This window comes from Nycticebus coucang, chromosome 13 (genome assembly GCF_027406575.1).
Source record: "Nycticebus coucang isolate mNycCou1 chromosome 13, mNycCou1.pri, whole genome shotgun sequence".
Taxonomy (NCBI): domain Eukaryota; kingdom Metazoa; phylum Chordata; class Mammalia; order Primates; family Lorisidae; genus Nycticebus; species Nycticebus coucang.
The window spans coordinates 2570220-2582885 of record NC_069792.1 but is presented as its reverse complement, the minus strand read 5'-3'; the positions used below and the strand labels follow the sequence as shown (position 1 = coordinate 2582885).

At 41.2% G+C, this 12666-nt stretch overlaps 1 protein-coding gene across 3 annotated transcripts in view; it reads right to left on the bottom strand.

Annotated features, from left to right (window-relative positions):
• The window catches only part of SNTG1 (syntrophin gamma 1), a 703177-nt gene that overhangs the window by 129795 nt on the left and 560716 nt on the right, over positions 1–12666 (bottom strand). The gene's annotated exons all lie outside the window — the stretch shown is intronic.

Sequence of the window (12666 nt, the reverse complement as noted above, 5' to 3'; positions counted from 1 at the left end):
ATAGAAATGGTGTTGCTATAATAAATATATAAGCTCCGGGGGCAGCTTTGGAATGGGAAAGTGGGTAGAGGCTAGAAACGTTTTTGAGGAGCATGATAAAGAAATCCTAAACTCCCTTAGAAAAAGACTTAATTAACTGGAACTGTTACTAGAAGTATGGGTTCAAGGACGCTATTGGAGAGAATTCGGAAGGACAGGAGACACACATTATTGGAAAGTGGAAGAAAGGAGATCTTTGCTATGTAGTGGACATAAGCTTGAGAATTTGTCTTAACAATTCAATTATGGAGACAAAGTTGTAAGGAGTGAACCTGCTCACACACCTCTGGAGATTTCCAAGCAAAGTGTTAAAAGTTCTGCCTAATTCCTTCTTGCTGAAGAAGAGAAAGAAAGTCTCAGTGAAGAACTAAATGCAAGGAAACAAGGATGGAAATTTATAAATGTTCTCGCAGGTTCTCCAGGTAGCAAAAGATGCTGAAACCTGGATGGTCCCTGAAAGTTGTAGCCCAAGTCACTTGGACTGGGACTATGTATTCTTTTGTTAAAATCTCAGAAAAATCAAATTTTCACACAAAGTGTCCTTTCAAGAGATTAAAGTTATAACTCAGAGATATTCTCGACCAAACTGGTGGCTATCTAGAAATCTGAAGACAGTTGTTCCTCAGCCCTGTCAGCAGAAAACCAAGACAGAGAGGGGGTTAGCGCAAAAGGATTTGTGAAGATGGCTGTTACCCAATGGAGCAAAGAACCCTGAAACCTATGATAAATCCATAAATAATTAAGAGAATTATTTCAGCATAAATCCTGTCAGCTTGAACTACGAATGGGACAGAGTGAGTGTAGAATGAAAGAATTTCCTAACTCCCTAATTTCTAAATTCTACTGGCAGGAAGCCGTCTGGTGAAACTGCTCAGCAGCAAGCATGTGATGGTCACTCAGAGGGTGTGCCCCAGACCCTGGAGGGCAGAGGCAGAGACACCACCAGGTCTCAAAACCCTATCAAAGAAATCCAGGCTTTTTCCTGCTGGGTTTCAGAGCTATTATGGACCAGTTTTTAGACTATTTTTGTCTGTACATTTCCCCATATTTTGAACCAGAGTGTCTAGTTGCCATCACATGTGCGTCCCACTGCTGAGTGTGGTGTTGGGGGAACATAAACAATTACGTTAGTTTCACAGGCCCACAGGTGGACAACAGTTGAGCCTCAGGAGCTCTTCAGTGTATAATAACAAGAAGTGTCACCTGTACATGGTTTATGTGATTTAGATGACGGGCTGGACTTTGTCATGATAAAATTTAGATGAAACCCTATTTTACATTTGGGAGGAACACCAGACAGAGGGGCCAGAGTGCAGGATGTCACAGCCAGCACCAAAAGGTCACTTGAAAGGTTGTTGTGTTTTTATACCATTTTTAAAATAAAATTTTAGAATGGAAAACAGATTATTGGTTGTCAGGGCAAAGCATTGGAATGGTTATAAAGGGCAATAGAAGGGGGCACGGTGGGGGTGGCGGGGTGAGCATTTCAACTGGTGGTGGATATATGGACACATAGGTGTTCTAAGTCATTTGAAACAAATTACACACACAACAAAAGTGTGAAAAACTAAAATTATAAAAACACTTAAAAGAGAGAGAGAGATTTTTTACCAATATTATTTTCCTTGTTTTGCAAAATGATGCCTTTGGGGAAACTTGGCAAAGGGGAGCAAGTTCTCTTTTCTTTTTCCTGAAAACACATGTAAATGTACAATTATCTCAATTTCAATATTTCAACATTTACTTACAACAAAGCAACCTGGATGAAAAATTGTGTTTGAAAAGACTAAAGATGATACGAGTTCAAAGACCTAACAGCACAAGACAGGAATTGGGTCCCGGAAGAGGGCTCGTCTTTCCTGTGGGCATCCGTGAGTGGCCAGCTCTGCAGTGGTGATTTGTGCCATAGCTGTCCCCCCAAAAAGAGGGCCTTGAATCTGCCAGTTGGACATTTCCAAGAAGCAAAGGTGCTGGCAATCATTCATGCATGTCAGTAAACACATGACAAGATTTCACAGCATATTAGGGGCACATTGACAAGAGCCACAGAGCAACCTTGCTGAGCCCGCTGAACAGAGGGACCATGTCTGCAGGATGGGTGCTGAGCCCAAACAGCTGTGGCAGCCTGGCGCACATCTCCAGGCTTCTGCCGAGCTGACCCACTGGTGACCCAAGCCCAGGCATATTGGGGAACCTCTGTGAATATACAGCTACAGAGAGCCAGGGGCTTTATTTCAGGTGGCAGAACGGGGAATAACATTTGCCCCTATGTGGAGGCTGTCACTATTACATGTAATGCCAAGACGCAGCTAGGCCAGCTGGCTGTGTTCCTGAATACCCCATTTCCATTTGGCAAGTTGAGCCTGCCTCATCCTTTCCCCCTTGTTGGAGGAGTATCTCAGTTGACCCACCCCATAGCAGGGTTAACTCAGGATGTCCTGGGCTTCCCTGGGTCAGCTCAACAGCAGACAAAGAGATGCTTTTCAGAAGGGCTTCAGAGCAGCTGTATCAAGGCAGGACTGAGTCCTGAGAGTAACTCCATCCCCCTCCTCCGGGGCTCTAATGAGCACAAGGTCTGAGCTCTTCTCTGCGTGTAGCTATCCTCCATTCAGAGGGTCTCCTCTGGCACTTAGGGGACAGAGGAAAGTACCAGCTCACGATGTGTGAATTCCTGATTACTGTACACAGGGATAGGAAGCACCAGCCAGTGTGCACTGAGGTGGCTCAAAAAACTGAACACCAAGGACACCGTGGCTCTCCTAACCTGTGAATCCTTCCCTAACCCATCTGTTGACCACTGACATACCTCATGGGAATAAGTAGGTAGTGACCTGGACATCTGTGATAGGCAGAGCCTTGCAACTTTAAGTCTGTTTCCTACCCAGTGTTCCCCAGCACATATGACGGTTATGTGTCAGCTCCCTTTGGGGGCAGAGACCTCAGCACACCTCTCCTGCCCCCATAGTGATATTTCCCTGATACGCGGCCAGGGTCGAGGTGGACACTCAGCGAGGCTGAGGGCATAGAAAGAGAAGGTTGCTGTGTGCTCGTGAGCAAGGTGCATTTGCCGTCCTTGATGAGCACAGCTCTTGCCATTCATCTCTAAGACATAAACACCTTCCTCTCTATTCCTTCAGGGGAACCAAGAAAGTTCTGACTATTTCCCTGTTTTTTATCCAAAGTGGCTATGACTTTTCCTTCTTGAATGCTCAGAACAGAAGCATATCTGTAAACACTGGCTAAAAAGAGAGGAATCCAGCTATTTCAGGGTGATGGACCTGAGGTGGGCTGCTAATTTGGAGAGCAAGACCACACCACCCTGCTCAAAGAACAATTTGAACCACCTACGGCATCATTTGGGAGGCTATTTTTGAACCTAATTCTCAGCCTTCTGCTTGTAAATTCTCCTCAAATTACTCCTTGTTAACAGGCCATAAAATGAGGACAGCTTTATGGGCTGGTTGACAAATTTATTTCACTAATATATTTGTCACGAATGTCCACGGCCTTGTCTCCAATCTAATTAATCATTCTCCAGGCCCTCATCCTTGTTTCCACCCAAAAGCCTGGTCTGTCAGCATCTCAGTCTCACTGCCAAACGGTTATGGACCATGAAGGGTTCAAGGTTTTACAAGTGCATAAGTTAGTCTATCACAAGATTATGGACACTGGCAGAAAGCACAATATTTTTTTTTTTTTTTTGTAGAGACAGAGTCTCACCTTGTCGCCCTTGGTAGAGTGCCGTGGCGTCACACAGCTCACAGCAACCTCCAACTCCAGGGCCCAGGCGATTCTCCTGCCTCAGCCTCCTGAGTAGCTGGGACCACAGGTGCCTGCCACAACGCCCGGCTATTTTTTTGTTGCAGTTTGGCGGGGGCCGGGTTTGAACCTGCCACCCTCGGTATATGGGTCTGGCGCCCTACTCACTGAGCCACAGGCGCCACCCCAGAAAGCACAATATTTTTGAATTAGACATGAAGAATTTATTCACCATGGCACAGCAAACATGTTGGGCAAACATCTTGTGCTGACAAATACGGACTAATAGTCTGCACCGCACCTTGTTCAAATACAACAGCCTTCCTCAGATTGCTAGTTTGGGGTTTTCATATACCTTACTGGTTTTATGATATTTGACTCATAGCCATACATGATTTACCCTGTTCTACATATTTATGATTTCAGAATACAAATAGCACAAAAAATATATTTTTCTTAAGCTGATAACAAATAATATAACTGATATTTATTTACTGTTTTATCATTTATTCTCCCAACTCCCAAGATTATACCTATCCTTTATTAATATGATATATATATATAAACATACTGTAGTACACGTCTGTATTTTGACCTGGTTTTGTCCTCCAGTGAGTGGCATATCCCAGGCTTGTGAAAATTAAGCACTATTGAGAAATGTTTCTCTTAAACAGAACAGTATTTCTGCTTCAAGTGAGTTCGATCAAAAGTAACGTATTAGTCATGTCTTCTAAGTTAGACTTTGACACTACGAATAACACTGAAACCTAGACTAGTAAAATACAGCAGCCATGAGCTCTGGTTTAGTGCCTGCCTCATAACCAGCAGGAAGGGACAGTGCAGTGAGGGGAGTTTCCACAGAGTCTGGACCGTGTGGCCCAGAGAAATTCATTAAACCATGGAGAGGGCGATTGGGCCTCTTCAGCCAAACACTCTTACCATATTTCCATGGCTCGTACCACTCACATTTCCCTTCATGTATCAAAGGGAATAGATTATAGAGTTTGGAAAACGGAATCACTCCTAAAGAAGTAATATAATCAGAATCATTCCTGGTGCTTAGGAAGGAGTGGAAGTCAAGAAAGTGTTGTATTTACTTTCAAAATAATTGTGCCCACATATGGTACTGTGAGGAAATAAAACTTCCGGATTCCTGAGTGCTCCCTACACAGCCCTGCCTCCTGAGATGGGAATATATTTAGGAAAAGGCAAAAATGTTTGCCTCTACTTCTACTAGAAACTTTTCTTTTTTTCATGTACCATGAGAATTAGATCTGTAGTTATTGTTCTAGCCAATTGTTCAGATGTGAATAGAAAGCATGACAAGCCTTCCCTCATCTTCCCAAGAGTGTGGAGTGGCTGTAGCCCAGACCAGGTCCCCACCAACGTCCCCTCACCTGGAAGGTGTCTGGAAGACCAAGGTTTTCTCTCCCTATATATGTGCATTTCAGAAAGGGGAAGACCAGGGCGGCACCTGTGGCTCAAAGGAGTAGGGCACTGGCCCCATATGCTGGAGGTGGTGGGTTCCAACCCAGCCCTGGCAAAAAAAAAAAAAAAAAGGAAGGAGAAGACCAGTGGGTGTTTTTATCTGCTTTGTCAAAGATCATTTGGTCATACCTAGATGGTTTTATTTGTGGGTTCTCCATTCTGCTCCACTGGCCTCCGTCTCTGCCTTCAGGCCAGCTCCAGACTATTTGGGTGCTATGGCCTTGTAGTATAGTGTAATTTGAAGCCAGGCAATGTGATGCCTCCAGATTTGTTTGTTTTGTCAAATATTGCTTTGGCTATTTGGGCTCCTTTTTGGTCCCCAAAGCAACATGGGATAATTTTACTTAGTTCTATGAAATATCATATTGGCATGTTGATGGGAATTGAGCTGAATCTATAAGCCGCTTTGGGCAGTATGGACATTATAATTATGTTGATTCTACCAATTCATGAACGTGAGATGTTTTTCCATTTGTTTTTGTCATCTATGATTTATCTCATCAGTGTTTTGTTGTTCTCCTTGTAGAGATCTTTCACCTACCTTTTAAAACATATCCCTAAGTATTTTATTTTCTTTGTAGCAATTGTAAAAGGTATTGAGTACTTGGCTATCAGCTTAACTATGTACTAAAAAATATACTGTGAAAGCAATCTATTCAATAAATAGTGCTGGGGAAATTGGACAGCCACGTGTAGAAAAATGAAACAGGACCTCTTTCACTTGCATACACAAAAATAAATTCGAGATGAAATAATGACTTACACTTATGACAGGAAATAATAAAATTCTAGAATAAAACATATGCAAGACTCTTCTAGACAATGACGTAGGTAAAGGATTTATAACTTAGACCCAAAGGCAAATACTGCAACAACAAGAATAAATAAATGGGATTAATTACATCAAAAAGCCTTTTCACAAAAAAGGAAATAATCAATAGAGTGAATAAAAAATGTAGAAAGGGGGAGAAAATATTCTTGAACTACTCCTCTGACAAAGAACAAATGTCCAGAATCTACAAAGAACTCGAATAAGCAAGAAAAAACAAAACAAAACAAAAAATAAATAACTCCATCAAAAAGTGGGCAAGGGACATGAACAGATTTTTTTTTCCCCCCAAAGGAAGATAGACAAATGACCAACACACATATGAAAAATGCTTACTATCACTAATCGTCAATGAAATGCAAATTAAAACCACTCATTTTAATTTCATTAAAATGAGATATCACTTTTACCCCTACCAAAAAGCCCATTACAAAAAATAGTGATTTAGTATCTTTTCTAACAACCTAGATGGAACTTGAGAGCACTCTTTTAAGTGAAATATCACAAGAATGGAAAACCAAAAATGGCATGTACTTAATACTAAGTTGAAACTGGTTGATCAATACTTATGTGCACATACAAAACTCAATAGAAATCAATAGGTGGGGCGGGGAAGAACGGGAGGAGAAATTCAGACTTCAGTGGTGCAATGCACACATTCTCAGTGAAGGGCACACTGAAAATGCACAAAAGCAGATTATATAACCAAAACGTGTTTACCACTATAATATTCTGAAATTAAAAAACGAAAAACCAGGGCCTGTAGTACCAGCTACTCAGGAGACTGAGGCAAGAGAATCGCCTAGGCCAGGAGTTGGATATTGCCGTGAACTGTGATGCCAGAGCAGTCTACCGAGGGCAACAAAGTGAGACTCTGTCTCAAAAAAAAAAAAAAAAAAACCAAACCCAAATTTTGAATCACAACAACAAAATACTGAATAGCAACAACAAAATTTAGAAAATGCTAGATGCTGGTGTGGATGCAGAAAGGAAAGTTTACATAATACACTGTGGGTGGGAAGATTAGGTCAACCACTATGAAAAAGAGTACGGAGATTCCCGAAAGAACTAAACGTAGACCTACTGTTTCATCTGGCAGTCCCACTCCTGGATATCTACCAAAAAAATGAGTCATTTTACAAAAATGACACTTGCACTTGAAAGTTTATTTTAGCACAAATCACAACTGAGAAGATATGGAGTCAAGCTAAGTGCCCACAGTGCACAAGTGGATGTGGAGAATGAGGGCCATGCGTGAGGAACGAGACAGTATCATTCACCTCAACTTGGATGAACCTGGAGACCGTTATCCCAGGTGAAGTATGTCAGGAATGGAAAAACAAGCATCACATGTCCTCATGAATAAGGGACAGCTAAATGACGGGCACACACAGGCACCAAGACGGAAGGGACATTGGGAACAGAGAAGGGGGATAGCTCAGAGGAGGGCAAGGGATAGAAACTTCCCTATCAGGTACGGTGAACACTATTCTGGTGATAGATACAGTAAAAGCCCTGATATAAGCATTATATAAGGCATCTATGTGACAAAAACATTTATACCTCCTTAATATTTTTAAATAAATAAAATAATTAATCGCAATTTCTAAATAAAGCTACCACATTGCTTATAATCCTTTCATTCATTTTCTTATTTAAATAGTCATGTGCTTTCTCTATTTTATGTTCAAAAGGAAAAGTAATATCTATTTAGATGTTAATGTCCATGTAAATATGAAATTATCTCTAATAAAATTAGATTTAAAATTTTGCAATTCTTACAGAGAATTTTTCTGTGGTGTCACGTATTAAGTTTTCATTACTACTAAGCATTGCTTGCTAGTAAGTGGATGATTTTTTTGTCTTTAAAGAAAACTTTTACATGATGGTGAGTGGAGTTTATGCTGTGAAATAGTAGACAATTTAATATTTTCATAATGATTAATGAATGTTTATACATAAATCTCCTATGGAACATGATATGGTTAATATTTATAGTAACCATTAAAATAGGAAATGTATTGTCATACTTTCAATGAGTCAACAAGGTCACTATCATAGAAATTTCTTTCTCATATCTATCAATCTCTAGTCAATTATTCCATATTTTTGCACAATTTACCTTTTGACTGTGAGCTTATCTTAATCACTAACATGTATCTTTACTCTTGTGCAGGTATTATGTTTATAAAACATGATTTTTTACAGTTAAAAAAGGACAAAAAGGAGACAATTTTGGTCTTGGAGATATCTCTAGGTCATGAAATCCAGAGATGCCTGGGATTTATCAGCTCTTGGAGACACAGGTTTACATTCCAGAAGATTAGGCAGGACGTTCACAGTCCTTTATATGCTGTCTCTGAAGGTCAAGTCCTAGGCAGGTCTCCTCTTTCAGGACACAGTGGGACAGTTGTTATTCATTAGGCCACAAGTAAAGAAACCTGTCATTCTCTCATCTGTCTCCTAGGAGAGTAACTTGGTTCACGGAGAAACATGACATCAGTTGTCATTGCATTGCCTCCAGGTGCAGGTTCCTGACACTGAGGTCGCTTTGCTGCAGATACGGCTTCATGTGTGAAGAACAGGCGATTTGTTCTCCCTGTGCGTGTGGGTGTGTGTACATAAGCACACACACAAACGCTGGAGGACATGGTTCCGAACGCAGATTAACATCTTAGAACTTTGTAGGTCTTGACAAAACCAATGTATTTACTATGTGTTAAACACAATTCTGTGTTATTTACATCTATTAAATCACATTTTTCTTTGAAACAACCTTCAGCAGATAAGACAACTGGAAGGCAGAGTTTAGGTCAACTTCTAAGGGCATTCAGGCTGTAAGAACTGTGGGGAAAAGAGATCTGGTTGGCGTAACTCCAAAACCTCTGGTGTTGATTTCTATGTTGGCTTTATCACACACAGTATTTATCAGGATGTGGGAGCTCAGGCCAGTTAATTGCTGCATTCTGTTCTCTTAAATCCTTAACCTAAGGTAAGCTTACCTCTCTTGCCTTTTTCAAAAGCAGAGATAGTATGTACTATTCTTTTTTCACTCAATGAGAGTAAGATACAGATAGAGATATGAATTTCAAGCCTCATCTTACATTTCATGACCCTGGATAGATATACAGATTATCTAAATAATTTAGACCATCCATAAATCCCTACTTGGCTTTTATCACCTGTCAGTTTTCAGCAACAAATACTCCAATAAAAATTTAATCATGTAAGTGTTGATAGTTGCACATTAATCAGATATAAGAGGTAATCAACTGATTTTTCTAGGCCAGGACATGGAACGCCAGGCAGTGCATAGGCCCTGGCCTTGAGCCAAGGTCACATGTCATTTCCTTTATCATGGCAGCCAAAGTCATTAAGCAATAAAAAGCAGAGAAGATGAGGAATTTACAGTTTACGTGAGCAGAGGAAACAATACAGTCCGTATGTCCCTGGCATCTCTAGAATAAAGCACTGTATATAAACCTTCCAGAAAAGGGCTTCTAGGAGCAGGGCCTCCATTCCCAATGTTAAGGATTTGACCATTCTCTCAGCTTGAAAAAGTGGTCAGTATCATTGAGGACACATTTAAACAGTCCCCAGTCGTAAGAAGCCTGAGGGATTTGCAGACACGATGTATTGCCCCAGAACTTTACATTCATTATCTGAGTACTGCCAGTAAGGATTACATGGTGTGGTAAACTCTTCTGGGAAATTTTCTCTGTATCCGAATACAGTTGGCTTCTCTCTATCTTTGACCAAAAAGAATGTATTTGAAGCAACAAGTATAAGACGGCTGTGAACTAACTACAGCACAGAGAGATGGTAAACAGAAAATACTATTTTGAAAAAGAATATTAACAGAAAATACTGAAATAAAATTCAAATTGTGATTAAAAATTACACAAATGAAAAGAATTTGTAAAAAAAAAAATCTCTCTATAGATGAGTAAGAAAACAAAGAAGATATAAAGACCCACACAAACAACACAGGCTGTGCCTTCCATCCCCGGACGTTCTCTATCTTATACCTGAAAAGTTTCACTCTTTGGCCAACATCCCCCATTTCCTCATTCCACAGCCAAGAACCACTGTTCTACTCTCTGCTTCTACAGTTTCGCCTTGGTCAGATTCTACATATGAGTGAGGTTGAAGCCAGAAAAGAGGCTTAGGAGGTGGCGTCTGAGAAGCTGAGCGGAAGCCGTCCCGCTGACCCAGCCTGCTCGGCCCACATCCTTTCCCACGTGTTCTGCCGAAGGTTCTGCCACGATTGAGACGATGTTTGTTTATCTCAGAAGATTTTGGAGGAGGTAGGAGCACATATTTCTACTGTGACTACTACTACTATTTCTACTGTTGTTATATTGTTAAAGATTACTTTGCAGTTGTTTTCTTTGATGATTCTTTTGATATTTTGTTAAAGGTCACTTTTATTGTTACACTGGTAGAGTGAAGGCTATTTTATGTTGTTTAAGCATGGTTACATTGTTACAGTAAAAGCTACTTTAATGTTGCTTTCTTTCAAATAAAGTTAAAATTTTCTGTTTGTTTCTTTGTATTCCATTATAAAAAATCACTACAATTGTAACTGAGGCAGAATTCAGTGTTTGAGAGATGACTGTCCCTGTTCTCCAGAATTCCTGGCCTTCTGATAATAAAGCTTGTTGGACCCAATTCCCCTGTGTCTCTGCATTTGGTTGGCAGTGATAGGAGCTTGACCCTCCTCTTCCTGTAACAAGATCATGCTTTGTATTTTCGAGGGGGAAAAGTCAGATTAGTGGTATCACTAAGAGTGACAGAACACAAACTGAGGGGACATGCAGGGATTTTGGGGGGTGCTGGGAATGTGTACATCGTGATAGGGACTGTGTTACTCAGGCACATGAATTTGGCAAGACTCAAATTTGTTTTAAAAATTTGAAATTTTAAATTTTACAGGCGCAGTGATTCATGGCTGTAATCCTAGCACTCTGGAAGGCTGATGGGAGGAGCATGTCTTGAGCTCAGGAGTCCAATACCAGGCTGAACAGGAGTGAGACCCCATCTTTATTAAAAATAGGGAAGAACCTAGCTGGACTTGATGGCAGGTGCTGGTAGCCCCAGCTACTTGGGAGGCTGAAGCAAGATCACCTGAGCTCCAGAGTTTGCGGTTACTATGAGCTATGGTGATGCCACAGCACTCTACCCAGGGCAGCAGAGTGAAACTGCTTAAACAAATTAAGTAAATGAGCAAAAACATCCAGATGGGCTTTATTAGTCTTTAAAAATATAAAATATAAAATAAAGACCAGCAGTGAAACAGGAGAAGAAATATAGCTTACTCCCTTTAGAGAAGAAATGGAAACCAAGTTGAAATTGAAAGTCACTGTCAGAATTGATCCTGCTGAAAACGTGAAGGATAATGAGCAGAGCTGAGAAAACAAGGGAGTCAGAAGAGACACAGGTGCAGAAGATGACAGCCCCAATGGGGACCTGCCGGTCACAGCAGAAAAGCAAAGCAGACCCTGTGTGCCCAGTAGTGCCCCTAAGCAGGGTGAGAAGAACTGAATGGAAGCAAAGATAATAGTAAAATTGTGAGGAAAAATGTGCAAAATATAAGATGGTTTGCATCTATGAGTTAAATAGACACACCTTGTTCCAGCAATAATCAAACTGCCGAGTCAATTGTGAGGCCTAAATCCATCAAGGTATTAAGGTATTAAGCTTCAGAAAAAAGAATAGAATGTCCTGCTCAGCCAGGTCAATAACCAAATCTCAAACAAGGAAAGAGAAAAAACAAGTTGCTCCGTCACCTACACTGCAAAATTTAGCATGAGAAGGTAGTAATGTTCTAAATAAAGAAAATATGAACTTTCCTATAACTCTATGATTCTGTGAAATATACATTTAGTCCTTGCCCCATTCACCGCTTTACAATCTCTGGGGCCACGAGAGGAGCTGACGGATGATTGGTCATCAATGGACAACGATGTGAAGCAAGGGCTCAGATGGGCTTTCAGGTGACTGAGCACATGGACGGATGTTCCTGGAGGGCAGTGTGCATGGAGAGGACTCGGATGCTCCCACCCCTTAACCCATAGCTCACCCCGTGCCTCTCTTCCATTTGGCTGTTCAACTGCGTCCTTCATGAAGTCCTTTGTGATGACCAGATGTGAGTCAAGTGTTTCTCTAAGTTCTGTCAGCTGCTCTGTCCAGTTAATCAAAGCCAAGGATGGAGTCACGGGGCCCCTGGTGGATCAGAATTATAAATGATGCCTTTATTCTCTCACAGTTCTGGAGGCTGGAAAATTCATGATCAAGGTGCTGACAGGTTAAGGCCCAGCATTTCTGCTTCCAAGGTGAGACCTTGAAATCTGGGTCCTCTGGAGGGAATAAACAATGTGTCCTCACATTACAGAGGGGAGGAAAGATGGGGAGCCAACTCCCGCATCCATCCATTCACATCCAGACCACAGAAGGTAACTGCCAACAATCTTATAACTGGCATCCGAAGATCAGGGGTGGGGGGCAATCTTTTGGTACTGAGCCCCCAGCCTGCAGGGTCTGACCTGGAA